Source organism: Platalea leucorodia (genome assembly GCF_965183815.1).
Source record: "Platalea leucorodia genome assembly, chromosome: 3".
In the NCBI taxonomy this organism is placed as follows: domain Eukaryota; kingdom Metazoa; phylum Chordata; class Aves; order Pelecaniformes; family Threskiornithidae; genus Platalea; species Platalea leucorodia.
The window spans coordinates 50,535,081-50,547,441 of record NC_138825.1 but is presented as its reverse complement, the minus strand read 5'-3'; positions in this window follow the sequence as shown (position 1 = coordinate 50,547,441).

Genomic DNA, 12,361 nt, shown 5'->3' with positions numbered 1-12,361 from the left:
AACAGAGCAGGTACTTTTGTGCTTCTTCGTAGATTTTCCATTCTGCTGCAGAGTCTGTTTATGTTCCATAAATGCACAGGTGCACACAGTTATACATGAATGGAGTCAGGTCATACAGAAGTGAAGAATCACTTCTCCTGCTATTTGCATAGGCTGGAGGCAGGCATAGTGCAAATAACTCTTTGCAGCTGTACCAACATGCTCCAGTCTCTACTTACACTGTCCAAATCATCCTGCTCTGAGGCACCTCTTCAAAAAGAGCTGGAAGACGTGGTTAATCACTAGAGTTACTAACAGGATTGCTACAAAATTTAAAAGATTGGACTGGGAGCACAAAGGGACTAGAGGAAGCCTCAGCAATGACCGGCGTGACGGAGCTCAGACTCCCCGAGGGAAGAATATTAACCAGCATAAGGAGGTGCTAACACCAAGGGAGCCCTGACGGCATTTCTGACTGTTCCTGTCACTCGCAGCATGCACCTGCCATTCCTGCCACCTGGGTTCCTCACCTGGGACTGACAATTTTGGTCAGAGCCAGCTTGCAAGGACACTTCTGCTGGGGAGCTCCTCCTCAGGGAGCACGCTGCGTCCCCCCCAAGTGAAAGGTCTTCTCCTGCTGGTCTAACACTGCCAGGCAGGAGCCCCAGCCACCTCCCCGCCCAGTGCAGAGCTGGCCTGAAGCCTCGCTGCCACCACTACTGCGTCATTACATCCTGCAGGGAGAGCGGGAGCTTTCCCAAACCGGAATATTCTTCTCCAGTTGCTGATTTAGGCTGCCCTGGGCAAAAAAGGCCAAGAGCACAAGCCAATAGTGCTCCTGCTATGGCCACCACCTGCCATAGAGGAAAACACACATTTTGTCACTCTGGTTGAGAGGTGGGCAGCCGCAGGCAGCTCCATTTCTAGTTTCCACTCTGCTGTGATCTGTCAGCAGCCTGCCATGATACACTGAGCGAATCACATCCTCCCCAGAGGCTGACATGCAACCTCTGGCCTATAGCATCCTAAATGCAAGTGTTCGCCAGGGAAAAAAAAAGAAGAAAAAAAAAAAAAAAATCAACTGCAGCAACCAGCTATGGATGATGTAAGCAAAGGCGCTCTCTGATGCAGGAGGATGCAGTCCCACACACCAGCCTCACCAAATGGCCAGACAAGGGTTCTCATGTGGCCAGAACAGTTCAGGCTTTCCACATTAGCACAAACTGTTAAACACACGGCCAACGCTACATGAAAAGCTAGTAAAGGATTTCCTTACTGCCCAAATGAGTTTGCTCAGATGGGCTTCACCTCTTCTTGAGAGAGCCAGGCTGAGGATCAGCACCCTAAATAACGCTTAGGATATGTTTGGGTATCCTGAACTCTGCCCAAGTTCCTGACAGAGTTAATCCTCTCTGAGGGCCTTAGACCTAAAGCACCACGAGATTACTGTCTAACAGGAAGCCAGTGGCACACCTAGGGACTAAACCTGGGTCTCCCAGGTCACAGATACACTTCGGGACCACTGGACCAGACTCACTTGCTGTTAATTAGAAGTTTAATGGCATTACTGAAATTACAACCAAATTTTACTCAGTGAGACTGATCACTGTCTAATTTTGAAAGTAGTTACATGTGCTGACAGGATGATTACAGCTTTATTCACCCGTTTTAGACTCAAATTTAAAATAAAATACACTGAGATTGTTTCACATGATAAATTGCAGTCAGCTCTCAAGTCTATTTCTTCCAGATTTAATTCTAACATTGTAAAGCTGACAGCCTCACATAGGTCAAAAGAGGAGTATTATACTTTCCTACAACAGAAGCTTGACAAAGGGACAGATAACACTTGCTTTGGGGCCTGGAGGGTCCCAAGCTACTGGCTCCAAGACCACAGTCTGGCTACTGATTCGCTTTAAAAAAATCTGTTGAAAATGCACATGCATCCAGTTGCAAATTCTCACTTACATTCTTAGCTAGGAGAGGCTAACGTAGCAATAATTTTATGCATGGCTTAGAAAAGTCTTCAGATTTCGTACCAATAATTTTTCCCTGCGACTCCGCACAACTGAGTCCATGACAACAGAAGTACCCAGTTTGACACACAAAGAGGACCGGGCAGGTAGGTAAATGGTTCCAAATTGTCCTATCTTGTTTCCTAAAATGATCTTTCTACAAAATACAACCTACAGAAATCAATGCATTTTATATAAAGTCATTTTGATTGTCGCTAGTTCAGAATGACCTGCTTAATCCATATATGTTCTCATTCATACATAAAGCAACTCTTGTAAATATGCAGTGGGGACACACTGTTAACGCATCTCCTTGCATTTAAAAATAAACCCGTACGTGTGTGTATTGTACAACAGCCCTTGACACAAAGTTCACATAACGCGGCTGTACGCATCCTGCAGATGTGAGACTTTCATCTGCGCTCTGAAGTTGCTGGTGCATTGACTTTCCCTTCGCTTTTCCAGCGAAGTTTCGTGTTTGCTTTTCTAAGACTGCTTTTATTTGGACTTGTTTAAATGTTGGCATTCACAGAGCCAGGAGAGAAGAGGCCACTGTTAGAGAGTTTGTGCCCTCTGGTGTTCAGCGGTGGATACTGGATCCCCGAAAATGCCGCTGCTTTGTGCTACTGCCGCATCCTCTCCTCACCAAGCCTTGGCTGCCTGTAATGCCGCTCACTTCACCAGGATCGAGTATTTAGCCCTGGTCTGCTTAATTGTAGAAGTATTCTCAGCAAAATACTGGGCAGAGACCACTGATTCCTTTTAAGACCATCTGCACACTTTACATGCAAGATTTCAGCTTTGGGGATGATTTGATCCACACCAACTCAGCAGTTTCCAAAACTGAGGAGAACTCTGGATGTGGCAGGCCTTTGTGCTTTCATTGGTTCAAATCAGCAAAAAAATACGATGGATAACTTTAGAAAAATCAAATCACTTATTGACTGAATCCCCCGAGACCCAAAGCTGAGGATATGCTCTTTAGCCTATACTAAAATACAGAAGCTCCCATCAGCATGGTTTTCAGATGGCTGGTTCACATTTCCTGTTACCATGTCTGTAGTAAATTCCAAAAAATCCCAACTAAAATCAAGTTTGTGGGCATAACACTAACACTCTGTTATGCCCACAAGCGCTAAATCTTTGCCAGAGATGACTCAATTACAAATTTCAGCAGGCAAATTCTGAATAGAAAGCCGAACTTATTCTCCTTCTGAAATCCATCCAAACCTTCCACAGTTCACTCTAAAGACATTCTGATGCAGAGCTGTTCACTGTGGTGAGATTTAAGGTAGTTTGCAAGGATTTTAGTCATAAAACTGTTCAATCTACAGATACCACCACTCCACCGTCTAAGCTATATACCTGCTGTGTTGCCATTGCTCAGGAGCTCTAGTTGTGGAAGAACCGTTCACCTCAGCACCTACCCTGATATGGATACCAAAGAAGTCTACTCCCTATCATTTGGGGCATCCAAAAGCCAATAACAGTAGATGAGGTTTTGGAGAAGTCCAGTAGCATCTGTGTCTATGACCTCTCAAACAGCCTCTTCTGCCCTGCCTACACCTATCAACCCACCACATCATCTCCTTTACACTTTGCACTGGCTGCAGGCGAGTAATAAAGCTGGTTTAAACTCATTCTGGTGTAAATAAGCAAGGTCTTTTTATTTATCCTTTGGAGGAACCATTTTCCTCCAATTCCCACAACCTTCCCCAGTGTTCTGACAGAGCCATTTCTTCTTAGGATGTTAGAGAAAAAGACGGTGCTGAAGATCCCATTTACAAACATGACCCTCTCAGCAAATGAATCTTTCACAATGATGTTCAAAACAGTAAGTTACCCGTTTCCATCACTGTAAGGAACTACCTAAAAAGAAAAAAGCTCACAGAAATGCCCCCAAAAAAAAGAAAAAAGAAAAAAAAAAAAAAAAAAAAAAGAGGCAAGAGTTAACAAAGGACCTGGATTCAATAAACTGTTTCAGTGGAAAGTTAGGAGCCTAAACACTGAATCTGAGCCTAATAGCCCTTTGCTACAATTATATTCACTTGAACGTGGAGCGCTGTGTCATTAGATGAGTGCATTCAGACAGCACACTGCAGTAATAATTCACAAAGTGTTTACATTTCAACAAAACCTTCCCTTGTGTGTTCTTCTAACCATAACAGCACATTTAGACATTTTATAAACACAGCAGATTTGTTTTTAATTAAGGAATTTCACAGCAGTGAACTCTGATCACTTAATAGTTCAAATCTGAAAGCATCACTATTACAGCATGCTAAGAGATTATTCTCTATATACTTCATACTCTGTATGAGTAACGTTTCCCCCAAAAAAGTCACACTGCCAGCAGACGATGCACGAAGAAAGTGGCAACAGTGGCCCTCCCTGCGGCTCTGCGAGAAAGCTGTACCTGTGACTCAGGAGAATATGCACAGAGACACTGCTTTCAGGACCAATCACGACCAGCTTCTGCATCTCTGAGAAATTCTGTATCTTTTAAGCAAAGCACAGCTGAAATCAATAGTCTGCCAAGAAAAGTGGAGAGACTCCGCTTTAGTGCTGTGGGATTCACTTTCATGACTGTCAATCATACGGCAATTTTCACAATTCCAGTGCTGCAGTCTAACAAGTGCAATAATCTGTGGCCCAAACTTCTTGCCAAGCAGGAGTGATTTAAGCTGAAAGACTGGGACACAGAAAGGAGGGAAGGAGTGCATGTTTCACCTGATTTGACCAGTATGCAATTTACACTTGAAAGGAAAACTGGGGAAAGCTCGATCTGGTAGGAACTGTTGGCAGCAGGGCCTGTTTGCAGCTAAGAAGCCAACAGAAGGATTGTATGGCAACAAGACTTCTGGTTCCTGCATGAATTTCAAATCACAGTGTTATGTTTAACCTCAAAACATCTGAAAGGAAACAATGAACAAGCATCAATCACCAATTAGTCATTATTTCTTGGACAGCCCATGGAAAACAAAGACGCAGATCAGAGTTTCGGAGCTGCTATGAAGGCCATGGGACTCTCCTTAGCGGTCTGTGGCTTTTCTGCTCCAGCCAGACATATCCGAGATGGTAAATGCAGCCTACATGAAAGGTGGGAGCCTTACCCTTTGGGTAAACTTTTAAGTGTCTCACATCAACTTGGGCACACGTCCTCTGTGGGAATCAAAGAGCAACAGAAACACCACCACATCTCTAGGAGCACTTTTAGAAGGAATACCCTTTAACCACTTCATAGGCAGAGCTGTTTATAGCTGCCTTTCACCAGAGTGGCTTGCAAGTGTCCTCAGTTTCCTATTAAGTTTATGAGCAGTCAGCAGCAACAAAAATAAGAGGTGAGTAGAGCAAAAAATCTTGAATCAGACTCACTAATAGCAATATGAAATGGTCCTTTGTGTCTTTACACCATGCTGGTAAAGAACAGAAACACAGCTGCAGTGAGCGTGGGTGGGACGCAGCTCCCAGGCAGCACCCAGGACCAAATACCAAGCTTATAATACATCTTTAATATATCCCATATGTATTACACACACTCCCCAAACACTGAGGGCAGGCCTGAGGTACGGGACAAGCTACGTGAAACATTTAGAGTTTTAGCTGTATTTAAAAACATTTGTAGTCCTAATCACATGCTGTGACAGCCTACCTTTGGTTGGCGCCTTCCTCCACAAGCTCACAAAGATTTCTGCCCATTTGTTTCCATGGGGCAATCAGTAACCCCTCTAGCAAGAGGGCTGCTTCCAGTGCCTACCTGGCTACCAAATCAGCGGGATGTTATTCACCTCCTTTGCCATTCACAAACGTTTTCTGCCTAAGTAAGTCTTGTGTTGTTACAGACAGGCTTGTTCATACAAGACTGAAGTCTTTCCAGATATTTTAAAACCAAATCAGGAATAGGATGTGAAAGGGCACTTCCCTGGACAAGTTGCTCCACTGGGAGCAGCAAATATGAAACAAATCAAGCCCATGCAGTCTGTGAGCAATCCACAGGCTGAAATTAATTTACAGAGACAGTACACCATCTCTGTAACAACTTCTATCATTCTCTCTCAATTTCTGCTTGCTTAAAGGCTTTAATGATACATTTGGTAAAACCACTCCATTTAAGCTTAAGCTAATCCTTTAATAACATAGATGGTTTATTTGACCTTTAACATCAAATCTGGATATCTGTGACTTAATGTACGTCCTCTATGAAGTCCTAGCACCGTGTGGACCAGCGTGATGCTGACCAGCAGTCAAGAACTCTTTGCTTCGCCTTCTCTGACTCAGGGGTAATTTAATCCTTGCTCCTATGAACCTTCCCAGGTCTCAAAACTGCCTTTGACATTGATGATGAGGGCTGCAGGAAACATGGAAAACAGAAAGATACCCCAGGAGCACACTGACAGCAAATATTTGTGTCACTGTTCAAAATAAGCATGTAATGCTTATTGTATTATAGAATTTAATAAGATATAATAAGCTGTAATAAGATATTTCAGGTATAACATAAAGTAAATGTATTATAAATGCTGGAGAGTAACTAGAATTTATTAAACTGTATAATGTTGTTAAATGGTATTTACTGCCAAAAGCAAAGATTTTTGTTAACCTGGCATGCAGAACTGACAATGCATCTTCAGGATAGTTTTGTTTACAGACAAAGTCATCTATTACCTTCTTTTTTCACTGGTTAAAATGATCAAAATAGCACAACAGATTTTTTCCAAAATAGTAAAAACTGCTAGCAACTGAAAATATACTATTGTCTAACATGCAAATCACATATGTGACTCGTTGCAGCATCACCTGACTGTCAAAGCTCATGAGATTTTCCATATCCACCATCTTTCTGGCTATGTTTGGACAGAAGTTGTTTCTGTAACACTTCAGACTAAATCTGTTCCAGGAAGATTCTGGAAGAGGCAGTATACCATACAGTTTCTTAATCACACATTTATTACAAAAAATATGAAAATTATGAAATGTAAGAAAACAAGACAGTCTGTTATTAGTTGCATTGGAACACAGGAAAGCTGTAGCATGGGCTCTGAAACAAGGTATAAAATTGCCCAACCTCCTCTCTACTCTTATACAAGAAATATAGAAAATGCTTCCCACAGAACTCCATCTGCAAACTGTCACAGCCAAGGAGCCTGCAAGCTTGCTGCTCCTACTCTGGCAGAGCAACACAAAATGGATAATATCCACAGAGGGTCCATGCCATGGAGGCAAAAGCAGATAAGCTGCATTACTCCAGGGGGTAAATTATATTTGCTAATATACAGCAGTTGCCTATACAAGATAAGATCTTTTTCTCATATCTGACTGCAAAAATTGTCCCATGAACTAGGGAAGATTAATTTTCTGTCAATTTGTTTCCTTCGTGCTTTAAACCTTCCTCACTCCCACAATAAAACCAACGCCCCTAATATCTTGTGTGTAAGAGATTATACATGTTGTGGCTGCTCTGGAGTTAGGTACGTGTTGACTGACTGGCCTGAACATGGGAGGACTGGCCACCTGGATGCTCTTGAGTACAGTACCTCATGGTTGAAGTTTGCCCAGTTTTTCCCCTGCCAGGAAACTAATTTGGGCCTTTCTCTTCCACCAGCATTGCAACGGAAACTAATGAAACTAATTCTATTTTAAACTTCTATCCCTTTTTAAACTTTGGCTAATTTTAGCCTGAGAGTCCAAAAGTCAGAGGGAGAAAAGCGAAGACGAAAGGGCAAAGGGAGGAGACCCAGAGACAGTGCAGCCCAATTTCCTTAAGAAACTAAGCTTAAGTATCACTGGATCTTTTTATGCCTGGCATGTATCACTGTTACTCAGGGCTAGTGCACAGGTCTCTTCCCTCAGGTAAATATCATCAGGTGACTTCTAATGGGACTACCCACACTGAATAACTTCCCAACAGCCAAAGTGCGTGCGCCCACAAACCGGACTTTCAAAGCAGGATGCAGTTGCTAATGATAACAGCCAGCAGCGAAGCCAACCTCACTTCAAACTCTTTTGTGGAAGAGAAGAAGAGAGTTCACGCTGAGCATCTTGGCAAGTTTTGCTTTCTGGTGCTGTGCTCGCAGGAAGGCAGGGAGGAGAGCACACAGTCGGCACGCAGAAACACAACAGTGGAGACGGAGAATGGGCACCATTCTCTCGCCAGCTGATTGCAGAGCACACAACGCACAAGCTAGGTTGCAAACTAATGAGGCTCAGCAAAATCATCACTGAAAGAGATGCAATTCAGCCTATCAACAAACAACAAACAAGCAAAGATATGGTGAAAAGTTAGCTATGCTAGCAAACAAGACTAAAAAGTCACCATAAAGGAAAACGTAAATAAAAGTATTTTTTGTATTAGCTTTCCTCACAGGTTTCATTTTGTTTATTAGTCTGTCCCTACAGATACAAAAATAAAATAAAAATAGAATTAATCAGGTCAGCTCTACAGTTTGGTTTGTACCTCAGAGCACAGACTGATTACGCTTGCATAGCCAATGTTCCAGGGAAGTGTCTCAATCACAGCAATAAAATTGCTGCTGCACTTTGTAGATCTCTCCCCTACTCCCTCTCACTTGATTCTTCTCCATCCCCAACTCCCCCCTTTCAAGGGATACAGAGATACAAGGCTAATCCTCTCCTTCTCAGTATTCGATTTTACGTGGGCTATACCGTGGCATTAACTCAGGACTGTGACCCCTCCAACCACACACAGAACAGGAATACTGTGCACTAAAAGCTTAAAGATGGTTGGCTGGCATCATTATTTCCAAGCTCTCCGATAGACTTCCACATGCCTATTCTACTCTTTCAAATGACAAACTAAAATTTTAAACTAAAACTCTACCACAGCAGCTGAGACCAGCACTGAAAAAAAAAAAAAAAAAAAAAAAAAGAAAAGAAAAAAACAAAAAGGATCAGGTCCATATACTCTATTCAGTGCAGTCTCTTAATGAGAGTGAAAGGCAGAAAGAGAAAGCTCTGCTCTACCAGCTCCTGATACAAAGAAGGGTTACAATGCCTGAGTCAGGAGGGTCCCGAAGAGCTTGTTCTGCAATATTATCAGCTAGCAGACAGGAGGGCAATAGAGCTATGCTCTATTGGAATTACCTAGAAGCCTAAAGGATACAGTAACTAATAAACAACAGAGGCATTTAACTGTAACTATTTTCCCAAGTAAGAGTGGTACATCCCACACTCCACCTTAACAAATTTCCAGGCAGATTCTCCTTAAATATGCCTAAACAGCTGTAGAGCTTCTATTTTGCTAGCAAATTAGTGCATGCAAATAAGAAGCCTTTGCCTTTTGTCGCTAACATAGTAGGACATGCCATAAAGACCACAGGACTCCCATGAAGCTTTACCTCACTGCACTGTATATCTTCATCATGTTTCCAGTCCACAGATCATTGAAGTAAACAAAAGGAGTCCTACAGATTTTATTGAGTTTCACCTCAGAACCAGTATTTTTTTCAGTATTCATTTAAGTGAGCTACATAGCCTCGAACTGTGAAACCTCTCAATTCCAAAGGGACCTATAGAAAGAAGTGCGATAGCTGTCCTGTTCAAATATGAAATCAAAACGAGATCTCTAACACACTTGTGGAGACTTCTCCAAAAGGCATATTTCCACAAAAACCAAACCAAACAAACCCAAAACAAACAAAAACCCCACAAACCACAGACTTTGTCTTCCTCATCCCTTCAGCTTTTGAACTGCTCAGAGAGGCACACATAAACATTTAGTAAATTATTTCCCCACCACACATGTACACACATTTTCTGTATTCTACAGATGCCCAAATTATTTTTTCAATAAAACTGAAAAAGTTTTTCAATAAAATTCTTCCCTTAGGCATTGAAGTAAACGAGAATAAAGTGTGAAGAATATTTATGCAGCCGTCACTGCAGCGGTTGCTATACAATACAAAAAAGAATGAGCAGCCTACAGAGAGAAAAAATTATAGCACTCGGGTCCACCCCCAATTCACTCTCCCAGAGCCAGGGGACCTGCCAGGGAATGTGTCTTTTGTTTTAAACGTGGTATCGCAGAATGTGAGCCTTATACTGATTCCTCATTAAAGCAGAATCTTAGCTGGTGTAGTTCAGTCTAGCTCCACATCAGGTTTCTATCCTTACAATCTGAAATACTTCCCAATATAACATGATTGGCAACTGATGCAGCATTGTCTGAACATGGCTGAAATGGCATTCAGAATGGCAGAATCTGCCCAGGTCTTAGATACGCTGATCTGTCTCATCTTTCCCGCCAAACTTAAATCTTTTTCCCCTACCTTACATGAAAACTAGGTTTCTCTTATCAGCTGGACAGACTTTGTCCCTCTGCATGGTCACCCTCATCAGCCCTGGTGTTAGGCAATGGCTCTTCCCTGAATATACTCACACTCAAAATAACGATGGGGGAAGGTGATGACCATTCAGCAAAATGTTTGTGCACATGGCCCCATTCTAGCCAGACGAGACACAAGTAGCACAGAATTAGGCAGCTGAAGAAGAAACAGTAAGTGCACCATTTTGGGGCAAAATTTGAAGGCTTGGAGCACATCACCAGCAGGCCTCCAGCTCTCTGAGGACTGTCGCTCTGCTAGAAATGAGCTGGTTGTCTTATGTCCAGCAGCACCTGGTGCTCCTTTCGGCTCAGGCAATAGGTGTACATAAAAGACGTACTACTCAAATATGAGAGCCACAACAAAAGTAAAGGTTCTTCAGAAAGAGCGTTTCTTAACCTGAAAATCTTTGGGTTTGGGATAACCAGCCATTTGGGGAGACTTGTTTAAATGCTGAGAAAAGTCAGAAAAGGAATGAAACTTCCTAGAACAACTGTAGCAGCAAAATAACCTCAAAATAAACCGAGTTTACCGGCATATCTAGCTATAGTGTGGCAGAAACAAATCCTTTAATACTCCAAATGACTTTTTCTTAGAAAAGTAATTTCTTAATGTAATCTGAGGAGAGAACGTACCCTTGACCAATTCCCAAGTAATGCACAGGAGAAGAGTCCAGGAAGCAAAACCAACCAAACCACTAAATAAGTGACCACAACATAATTGCTATATTCCCTTTGGAGAAATTCATAGCACTGTTAAGAAGTCTAGAAGGGATTCCATGCAAATAGAACGGTTAAAAACAGCAAGAAGTAGCAAAATGAACATTGCTAGGCTCCAATTTCAATGCTGACGCAAATGGTGCTCTCAACTAAAGAAGCTGCTGCACCTTTCAGCCCAAGGGTTCACAAAGGGGTTTGTACATACTCATAATACTTTTGGAAAGAACTAAAGATGGGCCGGGAAAATCCTGTGCTGAATTCACTGTTACTTGAGTTAGCGTAACTCATTTAGGAAAGGGTGACTAAATATAGCTAATACATTTATTTGTACATGACACTCGTGGGATATAGTACATAGAAATTATCATCTCACCTGCTGAGTTAGAAGTGAAAGACAGGAAGGTGAAGTACTCTGTCCATTCCCTTCTCCCAGTTTAGAAAACAAAAACCTACTTCCAAAGAGAGAGAGAAGGAAGGGGAGAAAGTGAGGAAACCCCTAGCAAACTCTTAGGAAACAATACTTTTTCCAACTAGCTGACTTACCTTCCTTCCTTGGTTATGGGATAATATGTCAACTGATATTGCTCATCATCTGCTCAAACTTCGCTGCCATTTCTACCTATGCATTTTGAATGGTAGTCCCTTAGGAAAAGCTGATTTAACGTAGCTCCACTCTAAGAAAGTAGTAAAATGTAGTAAAATAAAAAGACAGGAAAGACAAAGATGTGAATATCCCTTATTTGAAAGGGATGCTTTGAATATACTGGGAACACTTGCACTTTTTTTAGCTCAGTACTTTTCAAACTATATAAAAATCCACTGCGTAGTTATGCAACGGATGACTTTCATGGTTCCAAAACCACCAGCACAACAGCACCCCTATCCCATACAGGGCCCTGAGAGGCTATCAACGTAAAAACAATGTCCCTTCTGACATTCACATACACACAAATATTTCATAAGTCTGAAGTTCTTTCCACTGGTTCTGTCATTTAAAGCTACTGACATGAATACATGCAACATGACTATATTTAAGTATAATTGTTGATGTGAGGTTGCAAATTAAAAAGTTTAAAAAGATGTTTCCATGGATTTTGAAGACCCTGCTATTAACAGGAATGAAAGAAAACTCATATTCTGCAAGAACTTCAAATCAGATCTGTATGTACACTTCTAAAAATAGATATAAAAATCATGTCCCTTGTGGCAGAAGACAGCTCATAAAACTCTTTGCATCTATTAAGCACATTTTCAAAAAAGAAAATGTTGCAAAACTCTTTTCAGTACTACTCAGGATCAACCTGCTAGC